At 40.1% G+C, this 19,153-nt stretch overlaps 1 pseudogene across 1 annotated transcript in view; it reads right to left on the reverse strand.

The window, feature by feature from the left end:
* Positions 1-19,153, reverse strand: part of LOC307096764 (WD repeat and SOCS box-containing protein 2-like) — a 55,661-nt pseudogene that overhangs the window by 4,682 nt on the left and 31,826 nt on the right. The window contains exon 2 of the transcript in view: positions 940-1,111. The product of the transcript in view is annotated as a WD repeat and SOCS box-containing protein 2-like (transcript). The remainder of the gene's footprint in view (positions 1-939; positions 1,112-19,153) is intronic.

The following is a 19,153-nucleotide window of genomic DNA, read 5'->3' on the forward strand; positions in this document are numbered from 1 at the left end:
ATTGTGGCCAGTGTTACAAAATAAAATGAGGTGGTTGGGCATGCTCTCCCCCATGAGTGTGCAGAGGGAGTGAGGCGTGGTCCATGAGAGTGGAAGGGTGAGTGATAGACCATAAATCCAAAGGCGACTGTTTAGGGCAGGCATCCCTGCTGCTAAAGAAATCACTATGAGAAATGTGGGGCAACCCTCTGGACTGGGCATCCCCAATCCGGAAGGACCCAAAGCTAAATGGCTGATGAGTCTTCTGGCCTAGCGCTAGGACTTTTGAGATGAGAGACTTTTTGAGAAGTCAATGAGAGAGAGTGGGCAGAAGACTCAAAATGAGGGAAATTGTGTAACATCACTCACCTAGAGAAGATTGTCCAGTGTGAGATGGAGGGTCAGCAATGGAGGACAGATTCTCAATCCAGCATCCTCCCTGGTTGGTTCAGGAGGGTCCATAAGGGAGAGAGGCCTGATAGAGGAGTGCAATCAGTCACCCAAGTAGGATTTGGAGGTAAGCCCAGGTCGAGCTGCCACTGCCTACTGCTTTCCAAGTAGCAAACTCAGGGTGCTCAAAGCTGAGATGATGGCTCCCCATCCCCGTGGAAGCACCTCGGGTTTTGGCACCAAGTGTTAGAGTCACCAAAGGAGGAACGCACAAGGCCAAAAGGGGTGAAGAATTATGAACTTATTAGGTCATCTGTATACCAGATGGGCTGAGCTCCAAAATGGTGCCAGCACCCAAAGACGGGGATTCAGAGGTTTAAAAGGACTCTAGGCGGACTTTTTCTGGGCTGAGAATTCTCTGTGCAGGTCCGGATTCTGGGAAACTCCAGGGGAGAGAGATAATGGTCTTAGCAAGTGGAATGTGGTCTAAGCAAGTGGAATGTCCATTGTGAAGTGGCCTAATGGTCAGTTCCCAAGGGAGAGGGTATCGATTCAATTATTTGATCAGACCTAACAGTGGCCAGGGAATCAGCTTGACAATGCAGTGTCCTTGATACCAAGCAAACCAGGAGCCATCTTGGGGAGAAGGAGACACTCCAGGTTTCGCAGCTCGACTTCCAGTTGAACTGGTGGGGGCGCCCAGGCTTGAGTTCGGCCAGCAGCAGTGATTCCTCCACAATCCCTGCCCCATCAAACAAGCCAGGGAAACAGACATCAACAATCAGAATCCGCAAGGGCAGGATGAAGCTTGAACTTCACTCCGACCTCCATGGAGGACATGCGGCTCATGGCAGGCTGTGCCTCAGTCCCCCAGGCCACCGGCCCTCATTCCTGGTCCCCGCTTCTCTGGCCCTTCTTCGGTCCCACCCTATCCAGCCTGCAGCTGCCCGGAGAGAGCAAAAGGGGGTTTTCTTGACTATGTTTAATAGTCTCACTTTAATATATTCACTGTACTGAGTCCTTTTTTACAATGCAAAATATAAATATAGGATATGTAAATATCCTATGTAATAAAAGCCTAGTATGCAAATTGTCCCCTTGGGCAGTTGTTCAACCAAGAGTTCGACCGCTCGCTATGACGTGTGCTGACTACCAGGGGGAGGCGTTGAACATGATGGGCATCAGCAATGCAGTGCTGGCAGCAGGCGCTCAGTGCCGGGCACCCATGAGGAGCCTGCCCTGCACCCATATGGCCTTTTTCAGGTGAGCTGGCTCACAGCCGCCGGGAACACAGGGGCTGGTTTGGGCTCCCTGTGGATTCAAGCAGGAGCTGGTCTGTGAGGCTGACAGGGAGAGGGTGCGCTGCCCAACCGGCTTCTGTGTGGCACCGCTGGGTGGCCCAGAGGCCCACACTGAGCCCTGGCCCATGGTGTCCGGCTGTGCTCATCGCATCTCCATGTGGGGACTTGGGAACCATGACTCAGGCAGAGGGGAGCATGCGGGGGCCTGGGGCCCAGGTGCTGGCCAGAGCCCAGAGGTCAGCTGGGACCTGCCCTTCCATGCCAGATGCTCGCACTTCGATTGCTGGCCAGGCCTAGGGACCGCACCCGTGTATGAATTTCATGCACTGGGCCTCTAGTTTTATATTGGAAGGACATAGAATTTAAGCATATGTGAACAGTCTCCCATATCTTTCTTTTACTTTTTTAAACGTCTCACTTTTCTGCTTTCATATAAAATATTAAATTGTACTTAGAGAAGAAAATTACCACCTGAGAATCTATCACTGTAATTGCGGGGGAAAGGAAATAATGCATGTAAGTTTGTTCAGTTTTAGTTTGTGTTTAGATAAAGCCATTTGGTAATGGCTTTATCAGAATGTAAAGTGAAATTCCAAGATCATTTATTTAGTAAGAAGAAATGCCAGACAAATTATTATTTGTCATAAACAATATATTATGCTTTAAAAAAACTTGTTTCTTGAACCTGTAATTTGAACAATCAATTACATCTCAGTAATGAATAGTTCAAGGGAACAACTGCTAAATAGTTCCACCTTGTTGCCATCACTGTAATTTTTCTAATTTATATGGTGTTTTTCTGTAAGAATGTGAGAAAACAGGCTTTTCTATTTCTTTATAATAATTGCAAGCTGCATTAGTAGTGTTTAATATAGAGTAACATTAAAACTCTGGTAAATTGCATTATCCTCTTCCTAAAAGAAAATCTTTATATAATCAATTTATTTCAGATTCAAAATGCATTAAGTTTTCTAAAACCATATGATTCATTACCACAGGTAATGAAAATCTTCCTATAAAATCCATACAGGTTTTCTCCAGCATCTTAAGCATGTGTTATTAACTTCTGTATGATTCAGTGCCTAAGAGCTTGTTAGCCACAATACACAGTGACTGCAATTCATTTTTAAATACATTCAATGACTCAGCTCATTTTTCTTCTCTAATACAAATTAGAAACAGATTATTGGCAATTTCCAGTTATGGTGCTTTGTCAAATCCCTCATTGACTATAATTTGTTAAATTTTCACTTTAAATGCAGACAGAATAGGCCTGGAGAAAGTATATTGATGGTTATTTTTCAGGAAGCTTATGGGAAAAGTGTAGTTTGCAGAAATGTGGTGCCTTAATAGCCTAAATTTTTGTATAGAAATTTCACTTAATTTATTAAATACTAATTTAGAAAAAAAAAGTACTAGGTGTGTTATATATAACTTTAATTCTATTTTAATATTTAAAATTTTTTCAATAAAGTAGTCCATATTTTTAAATATATTTATTTTGGAGAGAGATGAATATCCCAAAACTTTCCAAAATAGTTTTTAGCATTACTATGTGATTTAGACTTCAATAACATAATTGTGACCAAATATCTGGACCTTTTTGCAATTGGGTCTCCTGACTCAATTTGCATGACAACAGGTTGGCACTTTGGGCTCTGACTCTCTCTATGTGACAAACTGCATTCCCTGCATTGTCCCTTTAAGGACAAAACTAGTTTGCACAAGTTTTCTTTGCAGAACCCAAGGGAAAATGAAGTGCTGGCCCATGTCTGTGAGTCCAACCTTTAGCCATATCTCCTGGCTCTACCTGCTGACCATGAGTCAGAAACTCTAGATGCTACACAGCTCTCACCAGTCTCCATCCTGCTTGCACATACTTGCAGCCACATCTTGCTTAGTGGTTTTATTTACTGTTATGCCATATACTACTTTTTTCCCTCTGTTAGTAAATGTTCATAGTTTAGATTAATTTAGCTTTCTAATTATTAAGAAGAAGGGTAATGTTTATGCAACCTATGAATGATATTAATCTAATATTTAAAACTTCTATATATTTTACTCCTAAATAATTGAAAAAGTTAGAATCATCTCTTCAAATGTTTTTATTGATTTTTAGAGAAAGAGGAAAGGAAAGGGCTAGAGAGATAGAAACATCAATGAGAGAGTAATGTCATCAATTGGCTGCCTCTTTCCTACTGGGGATTGAGCCCACAACCTCGGCATGTGCCCTAACCAGGAACTGAACCAGTAACTTTTTCGTTTGTGTGTTGATACTCAACCACTGAGCCATACTGGCCAGGCGAGAATTATTATTAGAAAATAGAATACATTTTAAATTGTTTATTATTTTACCATATTTATTTTTTATCTCTGCATACAAATTCTGAGGTTTTTGGTGTTTTTTTCCCCCCCAATGAAGCTAGTATCTTTTTAGATTATAGCAGTTTTGCAATTTCATTAGTGTAAGAGCATAAAAGAGTCTTAGGTCATCAACACATTCAGTGAATAATATAATTGGCTTATTTCTAAAGAGTCATTGGCTTCATGAATAATTTAATCTCAAATCTTAAACTCTCCTTGGAAGTTCTAGGTATTTTACATAATCTAATCAGCTTTATGTTAATTTACCATATAAATTGTCCTTCCTATTTTCCTTCCTATCTAATTTTGAACTATCTCCTTTGAATATTTTTAAAGTACCTTGAAACACGCGCTTTCTTTATTCTTCTGAATCTATCCTGTTAGGTCTGCTTTTGAAACCATATGTTCCTAGGCCAAATATGAACCTTAGCTAGTCTCTTGGGATTAGAGAATGGAATAAACTCTGGAAGAGGAGGAACTGACAGAAACAAAAAACAAAGAAACTAATAGCCTTTGAGACCCAGACTTAGACACACATTTAAGAGAAAAGTAGGTAGGAATATGAAAAAGGAAAAAAAAAATCTTGATCTTGGGCCAGAAAACTAAGCATCAAGGACATGAAAGAAAAAAAAAAAAGTGAGACTATTGGAAATAATACTTATTAACCCTCAAAGTTGAGACTATTCCAATAAAGTCTAGTTACCTGTAAACTTTTTCTTTTATTCTATAAATATATCAGAGTAAGATTATAACTTTTTAAATGAATCTACTAAAAATACTTCATTATAATACTATACAATAACAAAAATGTCCCAATAGTGATATGTTCTGTGCTCATTTTTTATGGGTCATCAAGGAAAAAAAAAATTACTTAAGTCATGGCCAGTATAGTTCAGTTGGTAAAACATTGTCCCATGTACTGAAGGGCCACTGGTTCAATTCCTGATCAAGGCACATGCCCAGGTTGGGGTACATGTAGGAGGCAGCCAATCAAGGTTTCTCTCTCACATCAATGTATGGCTCTCTCTCTCCTTCCCCCTCTCTTCTTTTCTATTCCCTAAAATCAATAAAAACATTTTATTATTTTTTATTTTAAAAAATATATATTTTTATTGATTTCTGAGAGGAAGGGAGAGGGAGAGAGAGAGAGAAACATGAGAGAGAATCATTGATTGGCTGCCTCCTGCATGTCCCACACTGGGGTTCAAGCCGGTAACCTGGGCATGTGCCCTGACCAGGAATGGAACCCGTGACCTGCTGGTTCATAGGTCAATGCTCAATCACTGAGCCATGCTGTCGGGGCTTAATAAAAACATTAAAAACAATTATTTAAAATCTGGAATTAGATTGAACCCACTTTACTTATAGGTTCAATCTATTCATTTTTAACAGGGAAGTTTGCCTAGATCTTACAATTTTATAAAAGGATATAAAGTGCTTTAAACCTTTAAATAAGACAGATATTAACACTTATTTTGAATATAGTCACAGTCTTTAAAATGTTTTATTTTCAATAGCCTGAAATGAACACTCAAAATAAAATTTCTAAAATTATGAAATAAATACAGAAATAGAAAATGTGTTTCATGTATGCTTAGGGAATGGGAACTCAAATTTACTCTCTGAAAATATTTTAAGAATTTAATCACACATGTTTGGAATGAAAGAAAAAAAGTCGATTAGTCTATGATTTGGAACAAACTCAGAAACACCCATATGGGACACAAAGAGAAATTTTAATAAATGGAGTATTAAAAATATATTTTAAGGAGGGTAAGGAGAGAGAAGGAGGAAGAGAGAATTTCCTCATTATAGGAAATTTTAGAATAAACATACCTAAAAATATTAGTGATTTTTTTTAATGATGTCACTTGCACCTGGATAACACATATACACATAGATAAAATATATCATCATCTGTTATGCTACCCACTTGGGTTCTACTTTTCTGCAATACAGAGAACAAAATTACTAGACCAGATTACATGATTCAGGAAGGACACGCCTCTCAAACACCAAATCCTACCTCTCACTTTTTCAAATTTAGGCAATTCAGAGCTAATAATATAGAAAAACCCAATCAACACTGAAGTGTCTAGTATACATTTTCTGTCACTGAGAAGCCCACAATCTAATGAGGGAGAGCCTCAAGGTCCACACTGTCACCTCCCAGCACAACAGGGAGTGTCATATCAAACCAGCTCCTTATGTGTGACTCCAGATAACCCTCTCCATACCTCGTGATAACAATGTCCTTGTTTTCTTTATACTTTACAACTATATACATTCATATATCTATATCTATATCTATATCTATATCTATATCTATATCTATATCTATATCTATATCTATATCTATCATCTATCTATAATTTATCTATATCTGCATTATGAGATAATCTAGTTTAGTTTATTTATTTTTATCTTACCAGAAGGTAGTTATTCTTTCTGTAGTCTTTGGTCATTTCTTTTTCTTGCATAATATTTTGTAGTGAGATTGATTTATGTAGTTATATGTGTAGCTCTTTCATTATCTACTAGAGGCCTGGTGCACAAAATTCATGCACTTGGGGGGGTCCCTCAGCCCAGCCTGCACCCTCAAGCAGTCTGGGAGCCCTCAGAGGATGTCTGACTGACAGCTTAGGTCCGCTCCCCACAGGAAGTGGGCCTAAGCTGGCAGTCGGTCATCCTTAGTGCTGCCGCAAAGGCAGGAGAGGACCCCACCGCTGTCGCTGCACTAGCTAGCTTTGAGCCTGGATTCTGGCTGAGCGGTGCTCCCCCTGTGGGAGCACACTGACCACCAGGGGGAAGCTCCTGTGTTGAGCATCTGCCCCTGGTGTTCAGTGCATGTCATAGTGACCGGTCATTCTGCTGTTCAGTTGATTTGCGTATTAGCTTTTTATTATATAGGATGTCGCATTTCATATTGTTGTGGGAATATGCCACATTTTATTTTTCATTCTCATATAGTTAGATTATTTCTATTTTGAGGCTATTGCAAATTTTGCTCTGATTAACTTTCTTATATGTGTACTAGAGGCCTGGTGCATGAAATTCGTGCACTCTGGTGGGGTAACCCCATCCTGGCCTGTGCCTTCTCACAGTGCGGAAGCCCCACAGTTGATCTCCCCAAAGAGGTAGGCCCCACCCACCCATCCAGAGCTCTTCGATGGATTTCCCCAAAGAAGTAGGCCGGAGGCCGGGGGTCCCACCTCTGTGCCGCGTGGAGCCGCTGGGACCCGCCTCCACACCGCACATGCAGTATCAAGTCCCCACCCACCCACACGCACATGGAGTCCCGCCCACCCACATGAGCCCGCTGTGCACTCAGCCTCCTGATGATCGCTCATTGCAGCGTAAGGGCATCACGTCATGAGGGCATGACGACCACATAGGCTTTTATTAGTATAGACTAGTGGTCTGGTGCATGACATTTGTGCACATTAAAAGGGGACCCAGAGTCAAGTCCCCGCCCACCCACATGTGCCTCAAAATCGTGTGAGACCCAGACCTGGCCGCCCCCACCCCCATTGGGCTAGATCCAGACCCGGCCAGTGCCACCCTTGTCAAGCCCTGCCAGGCACAGGGTGTAGCCTCTGGTCCCCTGGCCTGGCACCAGGATGGGGATGTGGCCTGAGGTCCCCCAGATGGGGTGGGGGGTGTGCCTTGAGGTCTACCGTCAAGCCCCGCCAGGTGGGGGACATGGCATGAGAACCCCTGTCAAGACCCGCTGGGTGGGGAGCATGGCCTGAAGACACCTGTCAAGCCCCGCCAGGCAGGGGGGCACAGCCTCAGGTCCCCTGGCCCAGTGCTGGGGCTGGGGGCACAGCCTGAGGTCCCCCGGCCTGGAGCTGGGGCAGGGGTAGTAGCCTGAGGTCCCCTAGCCCAGCACCAGGATGGGAAGTGCACCTCGAGGGCCCCCATCAAGCCCCGCTGGGCAGGGGGCATGGCCTGAGGTCCCCTGGCCTGGCACCAGGGCAGGGGTCAGGGCCTGAGGTCCCCCAGCCTGGTGCCAAGGCAGGAGGTGTGGCCTGAGGTCTCCCAGCCTGACACCAGGGCGGGGGACATGGCCTGAGGTTTCCTGTCAAGCCCTTCCGGGTGGGGGGCGTGGCCTGAGGTCCCCTGTCAAGCCCCACAGGGGCGGGGGAGGGAGTAGCCTCAGGTCCCTGCTGATTGCTTCTTAAGGCTCCTTAAAGGAACTTGGCCTCAGCTGTGGGTGCAGCCATCTTTGTGATGGAGTGATGGTCACTTAGCATATTCCCTCTTTATTAGATAGGATGGGCATAATTGAAAACAATTACTCTTTGTCAGATAACAGACACACACAAACAGAGCCTTACAAAAGTTGCAGACACAATGTTGAAGAGAAGAACACAATTGGAGGACTGACTTTAAGACTTACTGAAAAGCTATAGCAATCAAGACAGCATTGTGTTGGAGAACGAATAGACAAATAGATCAATAGAATGGAATAAAGAGCTCAAATATAGAATCCCATAAATAAAATTAACTGATCTTTTTTACAAAGGAGCAAAAGGTAGTCTTTTCAACAAATGGTGCTGGAAGAACTGGACAGCCATATGTAAAAAAAAAAAAAAAAAGAATTCAACAGAGAACTAATATGCTTCACAAAAATTAACAATTGTATCACAAATCTGAATGTAAATGCAATAACTACAAAACTCCTATGACTAGGAGAAATATCTAGATACTTTGGTGTGGTGATGGCTTTTTACTTATAACACCAAAGGTACAACTCATGAAGAAAATGGTTCATAAGCTAGACTCCATTAACATTATTTTTTTACTTTAAAAAATATACTTTTAAGATAATGAAAAATGTCACAGAGAAAAAATATTTACACAAGACATATTTGATTAAATACTGTTATACAAAATATGGAAATAATTCTTAAAACCCAAAAGTAAAAATAAATAACCAGATTATCAATGGGCCAATGACCTTCATAGACAATGCACCAAAGAAGATATACAGATTGCAAATAATATGAAAAGACACTCTACATCATATGTCATCATTACAGGAATGAAAATACAAACAACAATAAAATACCACTACACACCTGTTAGAATGGCCAAAATCCAGAACACTGACAACATTAAATGCTGGTGTGGATGTGGTGCAACAGGAATTCTCATTCATTCACAAAGGGAATGCAAAGTGAAATAGCTACTTTGGGAGATGTTTTGGAAGTTTCTTGCGAATTTAAATATATTCATACCATAAGACCCAGCAATTGCACCCATTGGTAGTTTTCCAAAGGAGTTGAAAGCTTGGATCCACATAAAAGCCTGAACATGATACATTTGATAAGGGGTTAATTGCTAAAATATATAAAGAACTCATACAACTTAGCAAAAGACAAACAATCCAATTAAAAAATGGGCAAATATTAATTGAGTATAATTAATGGCTTGGGCTGATTTCTGGGTCCTCTGTTCTTCTCCATTGATCTATATGTTGTTCTTGTGCCAGTACCAATCTGTTTCATTATAATAGCTTTAAAGTGGAACTTGATATCAGTATGGCGAACACCCCCTCCCCGCCCCCCCCCCCCCCCCCCGCCAACTTTGTTCTTCTTTCTCAAGATGGTTGTGGCTATTTCAGGTCTTTCCTGGTTCCATGTAAATTTTTGGAGTATTTGTTCTAGATATGTGAAATATGCCATTAGTATTTTAATAGGAATTGTATTGAATTGGTAGATTGCCTTGGGAAGTTTGGACATTTTAATGATGTTAATTCTTCCAGTTCATGAACACGGTATAGTCTTCCACTTGTTTATACTTTACTCTATCTCTTTTTTTAACGTCCTATAGTTTTCCAAGTACAGATCTTCTTTTACCTCCTCAGTTAAGTTTATTCTTAAGTATCTTAATATTTTGTTGTGATGATAAATGGAATTGCTTTTTCAGTTTCTTTTTCAGAGAATTCATTATTTTTGTATATAAATACTATGGATTTCTGGGTATTAATTTTGTATCTTGCTATTTTGCTGAATTCATTTATTAAATCTAGTAATAAATGAATTTTTGGTGGAGTCTTAAGGGTTTTCTACTGGTATGTACAATATCATGTCCTCTGCAAATAATGACAGTTTTACATTCTGCTTTCCAATTTGGATGCCTTTTATATTTTCCTCTTGTCTGACCACTGTGACTAAGACCTCCAGTACTATGTTGACTAATAGTGGTAAAAGCAGACATCCCTCTCTTGTTCCTGGTCTTAGAGGAAATGGTTTTAGTTTTTTCCCATTGAGTATGATGTTGGCTGTGGGTTTATCATATACTAGAGGCCTGATGCACAAAATTTGTGCAAGAGTAGGCCTTTCTTCCCCCAGCTGCTGGCACCAGCTTCCCTCTGGCACCCAAAATCTGGGCTTCCCTCCAGCTGCCATCTTTGTCCAGGAAGGTCATCTGGAATGATGTCAGGTCTAATTAGCATATTATGCTTTTATTATTATAGATGGACTTTATTATTTTGAGGTATGATCCCTCTATTCCTACTTTGCTGAGGGTTTTTATCAAAAAAGGATTTGGATTTTGTGGAATGATTTTCTGCATCTATTGATATGATCATGTGATTTTTGTCTTTCAATTTGTTTATGTGGTGTATCACATTTATTGATTTGTGAATATTGTACCAGTCTTGAATCCCCGGAATAAATCCCACTTCATCATGGTGTATTATCTTTTTAATATATTGTTGGACCCAATTTGCTAATATTTTGTTGAGGATTTTATCACCTATGTTCATCAGGGATAATTGGCCTGTAATTCTCTTTCTTTTAGTGCCTTTATCTGGTTTTGGAATTAGGGTAATGCTGTCCTCATAGAGAGAGCTTGGAAGCATTTCTTCCTCTTGGATTATCTAGAATAGTCTGAGAGGATAGGTGCTAGTTCTTCTTTGAATGTTTGGTAAACCTGTCTGTGAAGTCCTCTAGACCAGGACATTTTTTTGGGGGGGGTGTGGAGGGGGAGGAAGAGTTTTCGTTTAACTTTTTTTTTTATTGCTGCTTTAATTTCATCAGTTGTTATTGGTCTATTCAGCATACAATAGAGTAAAGCCAATTTCTTCAATAAATGGTGTTGGGAAACTTAGACAGATACATGCAAAAAATGAAATTAGACCACCAACCTACACCATACACAAGAATAAACTCAAAATGAATAAATTTCTAAAATTTAAAGCATGAGACCATAAAAATCCTGGAAGAAACCATAGGCAACAAAATCTCAGATGTCTCTCATAGCAATATGTTTGCCGATACATCTCTTAAGGCAAGAGAAACAAAGGAGAAAATAAGCAAATGGGACTACATCAAAATAAAAAGCTTCTGCACAGCAAAAGAAACCATCAACCAAATGAAAAGAGAGCCCACTCTATGGGAGAACATATTTACCAATGATATATCTGATAAAGGGTTAATATCCAAAACATATAGGAATTCTTACAACTTAACAAAGAAAGACAAAAATCCAATTAAAAATAGGCAAAGGGCCCTAACTGGTTTGGCTCAGTGGATAGAGAATCAGCCAGTGGACTGAAAGGTTCCGGATTCGATTCCAGTCAAGGGCACATGCCTGGGTTGTGGGCTTGATCCCCAGTGGGGGGTGTGTAGGAGGCAGCCAAACAATGACTCTCTCCCATCATTGATGTTTCTCTCTCTCTCTCTCTCTCTCTCTCTCTCTCTCTCTCTCTCTCTCTCTCTCTTTCTTTCTCTCTTCATCTCTGAAATCAATAAAAATATATATTTTTTAAAAATGGGCAAAGGACCTAAATAGACAATTCTCCAAAGTGGACATACAGATGGCCAAGAGACTTGAAAAACTACTCAAAGTAACTGATCATCCAAGAAATGCAAATTAAAATGACAATGAGTTATCACCCCACACCTGTCAGAATGGCTACCATCAACAAGTGTCAAGTGCTAGAGAAGATGTGGATAAAAGGGAACCCTAGTACACATGCTGGCAGGAATACAGACTGGTGTAGCCTCTGTGCAAAACAGTATGGAATTTCCTAAAAAAAATTAAAAATGGAACTTCCATCAGACCCAGTGATCCCACTTCTAAGAATATATACTGAAAAACCAGAAATACCAATCAGAAAGAATATAAGCACTTCTATGTTCATAGCAGAACTATTTACACAATGGAATACTATGTAGGAGTAAAAAAAGAAGGATCTCTTACCCTTTGAGACAGCATGGAGGGACATGGAGAATATTATGCTAAGTGAAATAAGCCAGTCAGAGAAATACAAGTATGACATGATCTCACACATATATGGAATCTAATCTTACCTAATAATAGACAGACAAGTAAATTGACCATACCTCCGCTATGCCCACAGCCAATCAAAGTGAGTATGCAAATTAGAAGGCCAAAGATGGCAGCCGCCCAGCTACTCCAGGCATGGAGTGGCCAGGTGGGACAGAATGCCTGCTGTGAGAGGGAGGGTGGGGGGGGGGTGAAGGGATATACAGGATCGGAGTGCCACAGCGAAGACAAGACTGCAGACTCCAAAGTCTACAGCAAAGACTAAGTAGGCAGATTCTGGCCTGAGTCTGCAGCAAAGACAAAGTAGGCAGACTCTGGCCGGAGCGAAGGCCTGGGTCCCGGGTGCCGGAGGAAAACCGATGCTGGAAGCCAAGGGAAGGAAGGCCTAGTGCACGAATCTCTTCGTGCAATGGGCCTCTAGTGAATAAAACAAAACTAATTTACACAATAGATCCAGAGATATAGAAGCTTGGAACAGACTGTGGAATCTCAGAGGGAAGGTGGGGGTGGGGAAGTGGGTAGAGTAAGATTAACCAAATAAGTTATATGCATAGCCCATGGACACAGACAATAGTTTGGTGATGGCCTGGGACAAGCAGGTATGGGAAGCAGGGAGTCAATGGGCCAAAAAAACGAGACATCTGTAATACTTTCAACAATAAAGATACATTTTTTAAAAAGCCTGCACTCAGATGTCTATATAGCAGTTCTATCTATTCATAATTGCTTAAACTTGGAAATAACTAAGATGTCCTTGAATGGTTAAATAAACTGCTGTACATTCAGACAGTGGCACAGTATTCATCACTAAAAGGAAATGAGCTATCAAATCAGGAAAAAAAAAAGATGAAGGAAATGTAAATACATATTACTAAGTAAAAGAAAGTAATCTGAAAAGGTTATGTCTGCAGGATTTCTACTATACAACATTCTGGTGAACAGGACCAAAGATTAGCCTTTTGAGGTATAGATTTTAAGCCTGGGATTAAGAGAAAGACAGAGAGGAGGGAAAAAGGCTCAGAAATTACTTTGACTCTCCCCTTCCTTGACCACCTTTTCAAGCCTAAGACATTCAGATGAAAAGGCCTGATTCAGGAAGGAAATCGTAGGTAGTTCTCCTTATTCTAATTTGAATGAACTATAGTAGACATAAAGGAACCAAGCAGAGGCTTTGTAGCTGCATCACCCGTGTCTCCTTAAAGCAAGAATTTACCTGCCATGTATGTATGTTCTGCTTTTACTCAACTACCTATAAATTGCCCACTTCCCTTGACATCTCAGACCCCTATGCCCTCCTTTGTCCAACATGAAATATATACCCAATTTAATTCACTGCCTTTGTAATTTTTATGCTTATGTTAATTCTCTGTCTGCATGTATTAAATTTTGATTTTCTCCTATTAATCTGTTTCTATTATTTTGATTATTAGCCCAGCCAGAATAACTTAGAAGTGAGAAAAAAGGTATTATTATTTTTAGCCCCTACAGAGGAAAAGACAAAACTATGGAGACAACAAAAATATCAGGTGTTATGGGGGAGGGCAAAATGAATAGGCAAAGCACAGAGGATTTTTAGGGCTTTTTAAAACTCCCCAAATGGTACTATATGATACTATAACTGTAGTTACATGTATACATTTATCCAAACCCACAGGCTGTTCAACACCTAGAGTAAACCCTAATGTAAACTAAGGATTGTTAATAATAATTATGTGTCTATATAGGTTCATCAATTTTAAGGAATGTATCACTCGTAGTGGATGTTGATAATATGAGAAACTAAGCATGTATGGAGATAGGGAGTGAGTATATGGAAAATCTCTGTACCTTCTGCTCAATATTAATTGCTATGATCCTAAAACTGCTCTAATTTTTTTCCATTGCTATATTTATTTTTTCTTTTTAAAAATCTTTATTGTTGAAAGTATTACATGTGTCCCCCTTGTTCTCCGACTGACCCCTTCTAGCCTGCTCCTGCCCCCATTCCCACCCCACCCCATCCCACCCCTGCCCAAGGCCTTCATCACCCTATTGGATTATGCATATATGCATACAAGTTATTTGATTGATTTATTCCCACACACCACCCACCCCTGTCCAAAAAATTAAAAAAAAAAAGAAGTTGCAAAGAATCCATGCCATTTTAATTTTTGAGGGTGCCAGCATACCTATCCTATATAACAAAGGCCTAGGTGGCGTCATACCCTCACGCGACGCCCTCAAGCGATGTTGTCACAAGATGGCTGCCACAAGATGGCTGCCTTCATGTTGTCACAAGATGGCCCCTAAAAGATGGCCACCACAAGATGGCTGGCAGAGGAGTGCAGTTGTGGGTGATTGGGCTGGCAGGGGAGGGCAGTTGGGGGTGACCAGGCTGTCAGGGGAGCAGTTAGGTGTCAATCAGTCCAGCAGGGGAGAGTGAGGGGGTGATTAGGCTGGCAGGCAGAAGTGGTTAGGGGCAATCAGGCAGGCAAGTGGTTAGGAGCCAGCAGTCCTGGATTGTGAGAGGGATGCCAGTGAGATCGGGCCTAAACCGGCAGTTGGACATCCCCCGAGGGGTCCCAGATTGGGGAGGGTGCAGGCTGGACTGAGGGACACTTCCCCTTGCACAAATTTTGTGCACTGGGTCTCTAGTATCTATACTAATAAAAGGGTATTGTGCAAATTGGTCAGGACGCCCTCACAGTAATGACTAAACGGCAGTCTGTGTGGGGGAACAGGGCCAGCAGGGTGGTTAGTGAGGGACAACCAAACGACTGAACAGCAAGCTGAGTGGGGTGACCATGCCGGCAGAGGTGTGACCAGGCCAGCAGGGGGGTAGTTAGGGGTTATCAGGCTGGCAGGCAGAGGTGGTTAGAGGTGATCAGGCCAGCAGGGGGGCAGTTGGGGGCCAGGCCGGCAGAGGGGCCAGTGAGGGGTGACCAGGCTGGCGGGGGGGTAGTTAGGGGTGATCAGGCCAGCAGGCAGAGGCAGTTAGAGGTAATCAGGCTTGCAAGGGGGGCAGTTAGAGGCAATCAGGCAGGCAGGCAGGTAAACAGGTAAGAGCCAGCGGTACCGGATTGTGAGAGGGATGTCCGACTGCCAGTTTAGGCCCGATCCCTGGGATCGGGCCTAAACTGGCAGTCGGACATCCCTCAAGGGGTTCCGGATTGGAGAGAGTGCAGGCTGGGGTGAGGGGACCCCCCCCCCCATGCACGAATTTTGTGTACCGGGCTGCTAGTATATATATAAAAGCCTAAGTGACTGATATGACAGAATGACCAGAACAACTGGAACGACCAGTCGACCAGTCGCTATGACTCGCACTGGCCACCAGAGGGCAGATGCTCAATGCAGGAGCTGCCCTCTGGTGGTCAGTGCACTCCCACAGCCAACCTCCTGAGGCCCCTCCCCCCTGGCCATCTGGCCCCCTCAACAGGCCTCGATGGCCATCCAGGTTGGGGGACCCCACCTATGCACAAATTTGTGCACTGGGCCTCTAGTATAAAATAAAATTGGGGAAAAAAAAACAGAAAGTTTTTAAAATTAGGAGATCCTTAACTGAAAAATCATGTTTCTTCTAAATTTCAATGGAAAGTGTAATATTTTTATCAACAGAATGTTGTGGAAGATGAAGCAATAAAATATGTTATAAATTTCAACATCTTAATTACCAGATATTTAAATATAGAAACCTTTGAGATAACACAAGCCCCAGACATTATGGTCCTGCAACTTCATGATCAACCCTGAACCAGAATGGCTCACCTGAACTGCTCCAATTCTTAATCCATAGAAGATATGATGAGAGATAATAATGACTTGTTTTTGCTGCCACTTAATTTTGTTTTAAGTCACTTAATTTTGGGGTGACATTAAACAAAAATAGTAACTGATGTAGATATTTCTTATATTTTTGAAATTATTCTTGCTATCTTTATTTTACTAATCACTTTATACATGTTTAACTATGCTTAAAGTTGATATATTCATTCTTCTTTCAAATAAAAAGTCTTAAAGCAATGTGATCCTATTTACCAATCCCCTGCACATACCACCAAAAATACATATACCTATATATTTATAATTTTAAGCATGTAGAAAAGTATTATAGTTGTTTATAAACACTAATGTCTGTTGACATTAACCCACATATTCACTGTTCCTGAGGGAAGAAAAATTTAGCCATTATAGCATCTAGTATTTCCTATAATGTATGCTCTGCCTTTCTCTGTCTCTTTCTTACACTGTACACTCTGAAAACTTACTGATTGAACTACATAGCAATCTTCTCCACAGCTCTTATCTTTTGTTTTACATCTTTTTTTCTCTTTGTTGAGTTGTAACAATTAAGTCTTCTAACCATTATGTCAGTTAATTGAGTTCCTCTCAACTGACTCTAAATCATTGGCTAAAAAAATTATATCTCTGTAATGTATGTTTCAATTCTATAAATTCTATTTGATTGTAAAACTATTAATATATATAATTTATCCAACATTATTTTTTAAATATAGTGATATATATATATTATTAATATGTTATTAGAAATCAATATTTTGATACTAGAGACCCAGTGCACAAAATTCATGCATGGGTAAGGTCCCTAGGCCTGGCCAGCAATCAGGGCTGATTGGGGCCTTCCAGCTGCTGGCTGGGGCCTTCCTTCGTTATGCACTGCCCCCTGGTGGTCAGCACACATCATAGCAAGTGGTCAAACTCCAGGTCTGTCTAACTCCCAAGGGCCACTTTGCATATTAGTCTTCTATTATATAGGATATTTTATAATTTCAAAGGTATAAAGGTTCTCATTTAATTAAAAATAGCATAAATTGGGATTTAACCATAGAAAAAATGTTGATTTGGGCAGTGGGATAATAAGTATGAATAATACTATACAAATGCTCTCAAATAATTTGCTATATTTTGAAAAAAAGGCAAAAGGAAAGAGAATTATTGATTTCCAATGATGAATTTCATGGGCACTAAATTAAATCTGATAAGAGTAAGCTTGCATATTATTATCACCTCTAAAATATAGAGTAAATGACTTCACAGCTTGAAATGAACATCATATCCATAGATATGGTGCATTTCAAAATAAGCTGTGTAAATGTCTGTCTATTCGATTAGGTGAAACACTTTTTTAGGTGAACTTAAAATTTGTGGTATATATTAACAGAGAGAAATTTTATATGAATCAACATATGTTTTTAGAAATTATTCTATAAACCTTACAAAATTAAATTTAAAAAAGATCTGAAATGATTAAACACATTATTACCAAAATCAGTGTCATAAGACAAGCTTTAATATGCTTATGACTAGAGCAGGTTGGTGTGGTTCAGGGGGTCACTGTTCAATTTCAGGTTAGGGCACATGCCCAGAATGTAGGCTTGATCCTGGATAGTGGGCATGTGGGAGGTACCCAATGGATGATTCTCATCATTGGTGTTTCTATCTCTCTCCCTCTCCCTTCCTCTCTCTGAAGTCAATAAAAAAATCATATTAAAAAATAAAAAAATATATATGTTTATGAGTAACAGCCATTTCACAAGATGACTGGAATCTAATAGTGTACTGTGATACTCATATAATTTAATATTAATAAAGCAGCAAATATGGCTTGTGATTGTTAAGTGAAATGGTTATAGTTACAGAAGGTATTGTAGGTATGTATTAATAAATTCTCAAGTATGCACAAAAAATATGAGCAAATTGCTTTGTGGTATCCAAGTTAACATTGCACTTTGTTAAAATGATATTATGATTAGAAATATCTGCAGTTGGCTTGTTTCTGGCTAAAAATATAGAGTTTATTCTTTTAAAAATTTTCATTATATAAATATAATTTATTTTAACTTCTATTACTACTAGGTTCAACTATACTTTTAAAATATATTTTTTTATTGATTTTAGAGAAGGAGAGAGAGATAGAAACATCAATGATAAGAGAGAATCATTGATTGGCTGCCTCCTGCATGCCCCACACTAGGGATTGAGCCTGCAACCCGGGCATATGGCCTGATCGGGAATTGAACTGTGATCTACTGATCCATAGGTCGATGCTCAACCACTAAGCCAGATGGCCAGCTGGTTCAACTATACTTTTGATTTCATATCTCTAATAAAGTTCTGATCATCCATTTCACTCTCATACATTGGGAGTGTTTTTAAAAATATGTTTTGGTATATACACTGAGTGTCCAGATTATTATGATCTCTGAAGCATAATAATCTGGCCACTCAGTGTACATCCTATATAATAAAAGGCTGATATGCAAATTGTCCCCTCGACCAGGAGTTCGACCAGCAGGCAGGCTGGCCAATCAGCCATGTCCCCTCTCCCTGCCAGGCTGTCTGGACCCACAAATTCATGCACGAGGCCTCTAATATATATATATATATATATATTGAGTGGCCAGATTATTATGCGTTCAGAGATCATAATAATCTGGCCACTTAGTATATATTTGTCTATCTACCTATCTATAATGTATTTTTAGTTACTATTAATGGTTTGGATATTAAGTACAGGAAAGAGTAGAGTAAAATTAAGGTAAATTATTGCAATTTGGAGCTTCTTTTTTTTACTAAATAAAACATTCACTTCAGGATGTAAACTACCCCTTTTGCATTCTTTATTAAACAAAACTTAGACTACTTAACTTTGCATATTTATAAAAGATCACTTATAAAATACAATATATTTATAATTACTTCAGAGCATTTCTACAAAATTAAATTAGTAAAATCTGTATTGTTTAATATTTGACATTAAGATGACTATATGAGAAAAGCCTGGCAATGTTTCCAAATTCTTTTGGGAGACTTGTATG

The sequence above is a fragment of the Cnephaeus nilssonii genome (assembly GCF_951640355.1).
Source record: "Cnephaeus nilssonii genome assembly, chromosome: 3".
Classification (NCBI taxonomy): Eukaryota; Metazoa; Chordata; class Mammalia; order Chiroptera; family Vespertilionidae; genus Cnephaeus; species Cnephaeus nilssonii.